This window comes from Siniperca chuatsi, linkage group LG16 (genome assembly GCF_020085105.1).
Source record: "Siniperca chuatsi isolate FFG_IHB_CAS linkage group LG16, ASM2008510v1, whole genome shotgun sequence".
Lineage (NCBI taxonomy): Eukaryota > Metazoa > Chordata > Actinopteri > Centrarchiformes > Sinipercidae > Siniperca > Siniperca chuatsi.
In genome coordinates, this window is record NC_058057.1 from 1,461,124 (window position 1) to 1,473,396 (window position 12,273).

General features: G+C 41.5%; 1 protein-coding gene across 6 annotated transcripts in view; it reads right to left on the reverse strand.

The window, feature by feature from the left end:
- lrfn2b (leucine rich repeat and fibronectin type III domain containing 2b) overlaps window positions 1-12,273 on the reverse strand; it is a 164,270-nt gene that overhangs the window by 132,985 nt on the left and 19,012 nt on the right. The window lies entirely within an intron of this gene.

Sequence of the window (12,273 nt, forward strand, 5' to 3'; positions counted from 1 at the left end):
GTGAGAAGTGAGTTAGTTTTTTAATGAAAACATCTGACTGCTCGTGTTTCATGTCATGTTGGACTTCTTTTTAGTGATGATGAACAAAACCATATTGTTGTAATATACATGAGTCATTCTAGAATGATTTGACTTCAGAGGCAGATGCAAATGCATATTCTTAAACTATTTTTACTTTACCAAACAGGTACAATTAGGTACACCTTGCTAGTACTGAGCCATGTCACTGTTTGCACTAGCCCCTCCTTTTCTTATCCAGCCCCTCTTAGTTTTTACCTACATCCACCTGGTAAGCCTGTTTCATGGGAAAATGAAAAAGAGACAGGAGAAGACAGTGAGATGTCAGTGTGAGCGAGAGCTGAGCTAAAAACCTGCAACTCCATGTTTTTCAGCCTCACAAGTGAATGCGTTTTAGTCCCCTGAGTAACAGAGCACCCAAGCTGTGGATTTATTCTTTAATCGTTTCCGCCAGCTATGAGAATGAGTCATCACAGTCCTCTCGCCTGCAAAAATCTGGATGGTAGGAGTGAAATTTAACTATAGGAGGAATATAAATACACACTGACGGTGGTGAGGTCTACTAAGCATGCACATACATGCATACGCACTCACACACTCCTAATTGCTGATTTTCTTTCCCTCGGCGTCCATCCTCTCTTGTCTCCCAAATCCACCCGGAGAGCTGCTCGTCATCAGAGACCACATCCCTGCTTCCACACCAAATGGGGTTAGATTCTCATCACCCGGTGCAGGGTGATGCTCCCATTTCACGGAGCAGAGGCCTGTGTTGACATCAACATCAGAGATGGTGGGATCTAATGTTTTATACGTCAGTCTGCAAGATGGGTTTGAAGACTTTCACTTTAAAATACTTCAACTAAAACTAATGTCTAAACTAAAACTTTGTCAGATTTGTCAATAAATCATAAATGAGCGTTTTCATCATCAAAGTGTTAGAATTAAAGAGGCTGGTAAAAAGTGTTCAATATGGAGTTGCTCTCACTGTCACTGAATAACATCAGTCATTTTCTATGGAAATATGTCTATTTAAAATACACGTAAATTTTTATTTTTGTTTTCTTCGAGGAGAGCGACTCTCGTACACAGGAGGCTGTTCTTTCCCTGTTGATGGATGGTTTGTTTAAATATGACAACACAAATGATACACACATTATAAAATTACCGGGAACCTGCAGCACTGCGAGTTTTCAGCTCTCCTGCAAACCCCTCCGCATGTGCTCCAAGGCTGAACACAGAAAGCTTGTGTCCACTAAGTTCTCCAGTGACACAAACTCATTCTCAATGCAATGGAGTGTGTGCATAAAGTTGAATTTGGATGTGAAGTAGTCTATGAATAGAAGCTAGGGAGCGTGTATGCGCTCCGGCGTCTACGGCTTGTAGTGATGTTGATATTTTCTTTACTGATGATACCAGCAGCATGTTTTCCCGGAGGAATTTCTCCATTAGCACACAAACTGTATCTGACAGAAACTAGACAAAAGTGCAGCTCACAGTATGAATGTGTTAGACAGAACAAACAACATAAATACAATTTCACAGTTTGGTTCTCTTAATGGTTGTTGCTACAGGAAGGCTTATGGGGTTTTCACAATAGAAGGGCGTCATCTTTCAGGGGAGTATTAATATCTGCATTAATTAAGACACGACAGACGGTGAATTAACAGTGTTAGAGTCGGTGTTTCATTCGGTGTGTATCTGATCCACCAACCAGCACGTGTTTTACTGAGAAATCTTACTTTTTGAAACGTTCGCCTCTCATTACCACGGTCTTCTCCCACTAAAATAATGGAATTTTATTTGTTGAATTTTAAGATACATTTTCAACATACATGAATAACCATAATTATAACCATCAAACACGGGTTTAACACTACAGTTTGTCAAACTACAGACATTTTATTGGGACTTGCTACATTGAAAACCTATCAACATCACTGCAATACGCCAACTTTTCCACCTCAGCCAATTGTAAAAACGTTTTTTGCAATAATTTTCCTTTTGTTGAATTTCTGATGGTTCAGTGAGCAAATTGAAAATGCACATAAAAACAACTATCTCCAGCCTCAGCTTGAACAACATACTGAAGTTCAAATGCAGATTTCAACCAACAGCAGTAATTTAAAGGTTTGGCTGCAAAATGTTGGTGAAATAGATGCAATAGTGTTTTTTTCTTTTAATCCAAAGCACATAAATTGTATTGAGGAACAAATCCAGTGGTTACATGGAGCACAATGAGACAGCTGATGGATAACATTAGACTACAGATAGCTAATACAGCCATACTGATCAATGAAAAAATCCTGACTTGGGTAATCCCTTCTCTATATTCTTTCGACTTCCTGTCATCAAAATGCTATTCAAGTCGTCAGTGTGTAAATATAATAATGTTCCACTATATTTCATTTCCCCCTTTTCCTCGTAGATAACCGTTTCGTCTATAAATGACGGAGGAAACCAAAGAATCCTGCACACTCTTGCTCACTTGTACTCACTTTATTAATGACAAAACAATCTGCCCGCTTTCCCGAGTTCATCCCAGCCAGAAATGAATTTCTGCTGCAGCACTGTACAATCTGGCTTATAACAATCCAGTGTAAATGTTCAAATGTCTAATTAAAAGTGGGTTAAGGGATAGTACATGGACACAGTTGCAAATCGACTTTAGCAGTGTGCTCCTCTAAGAGTGACTGATGGCTGCAGTAGCTAGTTAGCTACCTGCATGGCTTTTGGGAAAGAACTGGGGGTTGTCAGTGCACCTCCTGATGCTTCAGTTCCTCCCTGCTGACTCGGAGAGCTAGTCTCTAACAGATGAGGGTCTCAGCTTAAGGTTGTAATTTTAGGTGGAAAAGGGGCTTTAAGGAGAGTGTTAAAGCAGTGATTAAATCAGTCCTGAGGACTCTCTGTTACACTACCTTCATTAAGAGGAGTATCTTCAACATGTCTTAACCTCAGAAATGTTTCAGTCAGGGTTGCAGTCTTGATTTCTCTAAGTATCTGTAGAGCTAAAAAGTCCTCTAAAGGCAAATTACATTCCAAGTAACATTACAAAGATGTATGCTGCTTTGTTAGGTTAGTGTTGGCCTTTTGAGCACTTAGTGGGTCAGCGTAGATTACCAGTGATGCAGCACAGTTTGTTTGATTACCAATTTATTTATTGGATAATTGATCAGTACCATACTGGTTGCTAAGTGAAGCTACAAACTTGAATTGATTCTAATTTAATGGTTTCCTTGGATTTTAAATCACAGATTCACATTCAAAATAGTCTAAATTAATGTTTGTAAACCTTCTCTCATAAAAATATTAATAAAATTACAAATAATAAATAAATAATTATAAAATAGTAAAATAGATATATGTTATAATTAAATTAAAAGATAGTCTGGTGATATTCTATATATATATATATATATATATATATATATACATATATATATATATATATATATATATATATATATATATATATATATCTTGGATGTTTCATCCTGGATAGGATGAAACATGAACAGAGGAAGAGGTGCTGGAGGAAGGACCATCATGGGAGGACAAACCCCTACATGGGATGTACCACCGGAACATAACTGAAGTGGCTGATACCAAGGAGTCCTACCAATGGCTAGAGCGGGCTGGACTGAAGGACAGCACAGAGGCACTCATCATGGCTGCACAGGAGCAGGCCCTGAGCACCAGAGCAATAGAGGCCCAGATCTACCACACCAGACAAGACCCAAGGTGTAGGCTGTGCAAAGAGGCCCCTGAGACAATCCAGCACATAACGGCAGGGTGTAAGATGCTGGCAGGAAAAGCATACATGGAGCGCCATAACCAAGTAGCTGGCATAGTGTACAGGAACATCTGCACTGAGTATGGACCGAAAACCCGAGGTCAAAGTGGGAAACACCTCCAAAGGTGGTAGAGAATGACCGAGCCAAGATCCTGTGGGACTTCCAGATTCAGACTGACAGAATGGTAATGGCGAACCAGCCTGACATCTTGGTGGTTGACAAACAGCAGAGGAAAGCCGTTGTGGTTGACGTGGCGATACCAAGCGATGGCAACATCAGGAAAAAGGAACATGAGAAACTAGAGAAGTACCAAGGGCTCAGAGAAGAGCTGGAGAAGGCCTGGAAGGTGAAGGCGACAGTGGTGCCCGTGGTCATCGGCGGCACTCGGGCAGTGACCCCCAAACTGGAGGAGTGGCTACAGCAGATCCCTGGAAGAACACCAGACATCTCGGTCCAGAAGAGTGCAGTACTGGGAACAGCAAAGATACTGCGCAGAACCCTCAAGCTCCCAGGCCTCTGGTAGAGGACCCGAGCTCGAAGGATGAGACCACCCGCGGAGATGGATCGTCTTCCTCCACTGTTGTTCAGAAACTATTAAAACCCATCAGCGAGCCACTCTGCTGCACTGGCTGACATGTTCCTTCATCACCATGAACACACACACTGGAGTTTATTCTGACTCAGTCCCACACACACCGTCCTGCTGCCCCAAACACTCACTACAGCACCACACGTGGATTCATCCGCCGCTGGAAATAGTCCCCAACAAACATTGTTAAAATTCGGACTTTCTCCAATGTTTGTGCATAGCAACTATGGTACGGTTTTACTTGATAATAATAATAATAAAAATAATGCTAATAATAATGCTAATAATAATGCTATAGTTACGAGTGAGATCCAGTTGAATAAGCAGGCAGTGTGAGATCTTGCCTAACGTGTGTATCCCTGCTGGCCAGTGGGGCAGGCCTTTGAACAGAAGCCTATTTATACACAGATTCAATACAAATGCATCCACTGAGGAGCCACAGTGTACACACACACACACCCACACACACATGCTGCTAATTTAAAGCACTCAGAAGTACAGAGGATGGTATTAACTGCTATTTATAACATGACCTGCTTTCTGCAGGCAGAGATTCCACACTAAGGGGGACAGAGGTGCTAGTGAGCCCTGTGCATGGACAAATGCATCATACCAATGCTTTTGCACGTTTTAGCTAATTTCCTACAACTCTGAAACACTGTGGACACTAGAAAAATTATAGGATAGGTAATTCCCCTTGAGCTACAACTATGGCTGGGTATCATTTAAAAAATGACAATACCAGTACCCTTAAAGTGATACCGATACCAATATTCATTCGATACCTTTTTTTCCTACTATCAATACCCATCATGGGAATGGAAGCGTAAAATGCCACCATTTCTCCACATCCAAATAAATTTTACACCATATATTTTGAAAGTGTTCTTTAATTCGTGTGCACGAGGTAAGTGTAGCCTATATACAGGGAGCCAGCTGTTTATCAGTGTGGTGAGTAATGGGAAACAGTTTGAGTCAAGCACAGAGGTTGTATTAGGCTTTGTGTAGCTCTGGTTGTGTCTGTTTTACAAACCAACTGCCAAAAACCAAAACACAAAGCCAGCGGTGCTGCTGATCCAGTTTCTCCGGTAAACACGCCGATCTCTTCGGCTGTCGCAGTCCCTCCTGCCCGGCCTGCCTGCTGCTCCTCTCACCGCCACTTCTCCTCCGGAAACTGCTTTGCTGCCGGAGTGCCTCTGGGCTAGGCAGAGAGCCGGGTGTCTGCAGGGCGGGCTGCCACACACTGGTCCAGGTCCAGGTCCAGCCCACCGGAGAACGAGGCAAAGAAGTGCTCGGTGTGTGTGGAGGGGCAGCCCGGCGGGCCGCGAGAGGACCAGCAGGCTGAAATACACTGCGCTCGGCTTCACCGCCACCACAGACTGTATGTAGCTGCTAGCTGCAGCTGCAGCTGCAGCTGCGGTAGTGGGTCAACCACATGTCGCATTAAATCGAAGAACGCTGTAGTCTCATTGCACTGACAAGAAAATATTCTCAAAACTAAAAATACTTCAGCAGCAGCACAATGCGCAACAGCACAATTTCCAAAGAGAAACAAAGGTGAGACAATGCTCACTGTGATGGAGTACGACTTTCAAGTCAAGCCAATTTTATTTATATAGTCCAATATCACAAATCGCAAATTTGCCACAAGGGGCTTTACAATGTGTCCTTAGACCCTCGATTCGAAAAAGGAAAAAACTCCCCAAAAAAACCTTTAACAGAGAAACAAATGGAAGAAACCTCAGGTAGAGCAGCAGAGGAGGGATCCCTCTCCCAGGACGGACAGACAGGAAACAGATGTCGAGTGGACAGAATAGACCAACATAATAAAATTACAGTATGGACAATCATGACAACAAAGTTATGAATACACTACACATTAGCAGTAGGAAAGTTACATTAAGAAACTTTGGTATATTGCATATGGTATATGGAATTTGTGGTAAATTAGTTAAGAAAGAGTGTGCTGTTGCTACCTCACCAGCCAGCTAGGTGCAAGTAACAAGGACCAAACCAGCTTGTTTCAGCACACAGCAGAACAGGTAAAAGCACAGCACATTTACGCTACAAGATGGCTGAATCTTTGTAATTATCCAATGAGAACTAGACACATAGAAGCCCAGCCTCTAAAGGATACTGCACCTCCAACACAGAAACTTCAAAATAAAGGTTCTCAACAAAATGCTTGTTTGTTTGAGATGAATTCCACCTTGCCTCTGGCATCACCAGAATATACAGGAAGATACATAAATATTAATCAGATCCTGAAAGAATAAAATGTTATCTATTAGCCTAATTTATCCAACTTTTACTCAGTCACCAATGATGTTGTTTAACCCTTAAATGCATACCTCGGGTCTTTAGTGACCCGGGACTATATTACTCCCTGTCTAATTCATTCATTTCATTCAATTAAGCAATCACCTCCCTGCTATTCCTTAAACTATTTGCTTTTAACAATGGTCTGGTGTCAAAAAGATAAAAAGCATTGTTTTTCAAATGTTTTCAAAAAGTGTATAGGGTCGCCAGAGACCCGAGGCATGTGACAGTGTTCATTATGCTGGACGAAAGTAATAGCGGGTAATGTTGTCTTTTCCTGTTTGGCCTCATGATGGTGCTGTTGTCTCACTGCTACTATGAATAAATACAGCCACAGTGATGAAAAAGTTTGTTTAGCTCACTTTCACAGTAACATGGTGGTGCAGCACCTGGGTGGCAGGTATAGTGCAGAGCAGCATTTTCTTTGATATTGGAGGTTTTGAATATTGACAGTAGCTCTGGAAATGAAGACGTACCTGAGGCTACTGATGATGAGGAATCTGTTTTTTTTTTTACCATTTATGATTCAGATCATTTAAAAGCAGAACTGCAGCATGAGAATGACAACATGAGCTCTGAATAGGACAACGATACCGTCCAAGTACCGGCCCCAAGAGAAGTTAGGACTGATGAGGGAACCTCGACCGCCTCGACCTTGCTGCTATAAACACGCAAGTCGTTTTCCTGGCTAAACTTCGGAAGCCAGAATATCTCACTAGCGTTGCACTTTCCTGGAAAACCTCGGCCTTCAGCTTTTGTGGCCGTGGCTGGGGAAAAGGAATGTGGTGCCATCACTTCCAAAATCAGATGGATGCTCTAAAAGTCTTTGGTTTGTCCAGAAACAGAACCGCTTCAGCTGAGAAACCATCGACAGCAAAATGGTGGAGCGGTACAACCATGTAATGCAATGACCACAAGCAAGTGACTGTGATTTGTGATTACTGTTTGGTAGGCTCCAGTCTATGAGAGGATTATTTTACATAGAAATCTTCTCCACCTCAATTTCATTCACTTCCCGAAATAAAGAACTCGCCCTTACATATTGGGAAAAGCAAGAACACAAGACAAACACACGGGCAAACACACCACTCACTGTGCTGTCATTGGTCGTTCTCTCCTTAGTATGCAGATTATATGTAAATCAAGCTCTCCATGCCCCCTCCCGCTTCACCCCTTTTCAGACAAAGATGAAGAAAAGCCCAGCTGGGTGTGGGAGGCTCTGGTCATGCACCTGTTGGATTCTGTGCCACGAGACGTGCCATACCATGTTTGACGACTATTTCACCTCCCTCCCTCTAATCACAGCTCTTGGTGAATAGGAGCCACAGGAACAATCTGAGCTAATCGGGTTAAATATTGCCCCCTGGAAGACCAGAAAGACATTCACTACATGCTAATCCCCCCTCCAGGAAGGTTGTGGTCACACAATGGAAGACTAACAAAGTTGTCACCCTGGCCTCAAACTGCCAGCCTGAAAGGCCCATCAGCAACTCATTACTCCCATGCTGAGAGAATGAAAATCTTGATTGATCAGCACCAAATGGTCAAGTACTACAACCAGAACATGGGAGGGGTCGATTGGATTGGAGTTCATGAACTTTGTTCATGCTTGACGCTGCAATGCAAAATGCATGGCCCTTCAGCGTAATTCACATAAGAGCCCAGGATGACCACTGGATCAACTAACATTCCTGAGAGAAGTGGTGAGGGTGTACATGCACAAGTACACACCCGTCCAGCTGACGTGCCCAGGCCCACAGGTAGACGTCCGTGCCGAAGGAGCCGTCAGGCGCCAGAATCAGTGCAGTATGAGAGAGGTCACTGCCCTGAGCCTGAAGTCCGACTGAAGGCCTGTGCTCACTGCCGCAAGCGAGCAATGGTCTCCTGCTGAAAATGCAGAGTCCCACTTCATATTAAATGTTTCAAAACCGTCCATAACAAGTAAGGGACCGTTGAAGTCACAGAATGGCTTAAGCACTCCACCCATATTATCCCACTCAGTAATGCAATGCATTTTAAATGAAGTTTGTGATTTAATTTATGCATCATATTTGTATATTTGTATACGCCTTAAAATTATTTTGACATTGACTATTAAAACATGGAGATTTGCAAATACAGTTTCTCGGTGCCCCTATTGGTTTATGCAAGTTTCTCTTCATTGTGTATGCGTGCGTGCGTGCGTGTGTGTGTGTGTGTGTGTGTGTGTGTGTGTGTGTGTGTGTGTGTGTGTCAGAGAGAGAGAGAGAGAGAGAGAGGTTCCTATATTTATTTGAGAGACTGTACTTCTGCATGCTTGGCATAGTTAATTCTCATACCATCCTGCCATTCACTCCTCTCATGCATGCTCACTCATACTTCCTGCTGTCATTATCCGGGGCTGATCAGCTGTTCCACCAGCTGATCTCATCCATCCAATAGCACTGTGACACACCTTCATTGTTAACCTATCATCCTACTAGCATCAGTTTAAATATGATTCTCTCTCTGCCTTCAGTACGTTAACGCAACTGTTGCGCACCCCTCCTCCTCCTGATCTCCGCCCAGTCTTCGCAGATCCATCAGCTCATCATTCCATCAACCTGTTCAGCCACCAGCCTCAGCAGAGCCATCAGCCACCACCACCAGTGTCTGGACTCCATGGGGGGATTTATTCTGCCGCTGCTCAGGGCAGACGCCTCCATCACCGAAATCTCCCCGCAGAGTCTGAGCGCCAAAGACTCACACACTCACATCATCTGTTTCAGTAAACGCTATCTTTACTTCTTTCACTTGGCTCCTCGTGCAAATGTTTTCATCTGCTGTATGACTAATAATAGTTCTGTGCAACTTTTATTCATGTGGAATATATAGATAGGAGCCCCTCACGTGTGTACTGAAAATAATAAAAATCCCAAAATTGTTATTGCTTGTTCTAGGCATTTTCTAACATTAGTCAACAACAGTAGTCCCATGTGCCCAAAGACTAAATATAGTATGACAAGAAAAACTGTAAAACTCTAAATTTGTGTTTAGAGAGAGAACACTTCCACCAAAATTCTAAATTTCAGTCGTGGGCACAAATGGGTTAATAAAACATGCTGCATGTCTTTAGGAGCACTTAAGTAATTTGTAATCAACATAGCCACGGAATATATGACACAGTAATTCATTAGGTTGCTTTTTCCTCACAGAGTGCTGGGATGACTTTAATGCAGTGAGATTTAATCAGTGAGAACTAATTTCATTGCAGTCAGTTGGAAAATACCACAATCTGATATGATAATCTGCTTCTAAAACTATGCTGGATATTTGTGTTCCTCCTTTGTTCCACAGTGAAGTTAATACAATAAAATGGAACACAACAGAAGACCAAGCCAGTAGATTTGAAAAAGAGAACGGCCGACAACATGAAGACAACCTTTGTGTTAAAAGCAAAATCATATGGAACCCAATTTATTCCACGAAAAGAAAAAAAGGATGAAAATGAAGGACTCAAAATGTCCATGCGACTTAATTTTTTACTTTCTCAGTCAAAACTATAGAGATTAGAAATAATAAATCAACAATTACAGGATGAAATACCAAAACTAAGTCTAGGAAACTAAATTCAAATTATGAGGTACTACATCACAGTTATGAGATAAATGCAAATCATGAAATAGTGAGTACAATGTTTTTGTTTTTAAGTCAAAATTATGAGACAAGTTGACTTTCTAAAATAGAGAAAGTAAGTCAATAGTTTGACTTTCCAATAATGAGATACTCAAACTGTGGACTTGGTATTTTCTAATTTTGGCTTGCTGTAAGTGTTTTTATTTATTGTTGTTATTCCTAACATTTAATTTTTCTTTTCTTCCTGGCTGGAATGGGCATACATACATTCAGGAGATATTCAGGAGTCATTCAAAAGTCAGTGTATATATATATATTTTTTATTTATTTACTTAAATCCAAGCAGGAAAATGACAAAATATAAAGACAAGGAACAATTTACAGTGGATGTATCACACTAAGATGTACTGTTGCCCCAAATCTTTGTCTCCTGCATTCATGCTAATATCTGATGTAACTTGAGTGTCAATTAAGAAAATAATCGGTCTCCACTCCTTATCAATGATTGTTCTTTTAATATACAAAGCACATAAATTAACCAAAATAATTCTTAATTATAAATGCTCCCTTTAAACATGCATCAGAAAGCGACACGCGTCTTTGAGCAAAACAAGCATTACAGAGGGTTTGCAGTAGCTTCACACATCTCTCACCCACTCGTGCTGCACGTGCTGAGTGCTAATAATGGCTAAAAGGTGACAAAACACTGCCACTGAAGTAGGTCAGTTCTGACATCCTTTGTAAAATGAATATTTAGTTAAATACATATCGAGTTCAACCTCGTCTCTAGTCTAAATCACTGAGTTGAAGTCAGTCAAGTCCACAGATGAATTTTGCACAGCTAGCACGAGGGTCAACATGAAAGTGGGGAAAGCTAGTTCCACATGTTTTTCCTCGTCATCATAAATCTGCATCAGAAAGTCTTCTTTTACGGATAAAGGGTTTCACACTGAGTCTCGTGGATAAGGTTATCAGTTAGAAATGTTTGTTTCGTCACCTTGTTGAATAAATCTAAACACTAGCAGAATTAATCCAAAATTGTTCAAAAATCTAAAAGTGAGTCGAGTCACATTGTTGAATTTATCTGACAAGTTCTATAAAGTTCAACCTCCACTGTCATTCTGCCAGCAGTGCCACTATAGATTTCTAAGCTCGCTGATTGGACGATTCTAATTGCACCAATCTATATCTTTATATAAACAATGGGTCAAATCACACTATGTGTAATATGAAAGGAGTCGCTCGTAGTGACAAAACAAAGAGAATTATCTGCAACTCTGCAGTTCCCCGAGCTTTTAAGCCTCTTCTAGCTCATTGTTTTGTTTTTACCGGCCACCTGCCAGAGAAGGTTAGCAACCAGCTGGTGAACATAGTGGAGCATTTAGCAGCTACAGAGCCAGATATGTCTCTCAGGAGCTGCTGGAGACCAAACCAGAGCTAAAAGGAGAGAGAATGTTGGATTTAGTCTTGCTGACAAAAACAACTCCAAATAAAAGGTTAAGTTGCTCTGTGTCTGCTGAATGTGTAAACAGGCAACAGTTTGCTAACACGCTAGCCATATTTCAATATGGCCATAATATGTCACATTTTGTGGAGTTCTGCCCCCAAGTGGAAAAACCAGTGATTAATGCAGCTTTGCAGAGAAAAAACATTTTCCATGACTAACTGAAAATCTTGTTTTTGTTGATCCAGTTTTTTTTCCTACTACACCGTGACATCACTGTTGGGTGCGGTTACAGGTGCAACAAAGCACACCTCTGCTGGCTGTGGTCAGAGGTGAAACAGGCTGAACCTTTCAACCAGTAAAACATTGCTTTTCAGGCTGGTGTTAAGTCAGTCTTTAAGCATCCTTTACATACCAAGTAACAACATGGAATTCATGGTAATTCTGAAACATTAAATACAAAATCCCTGAGCAGTTCAGAAAAGCACAGTTGCTTAAGAAATGAGGACTTCACAAAC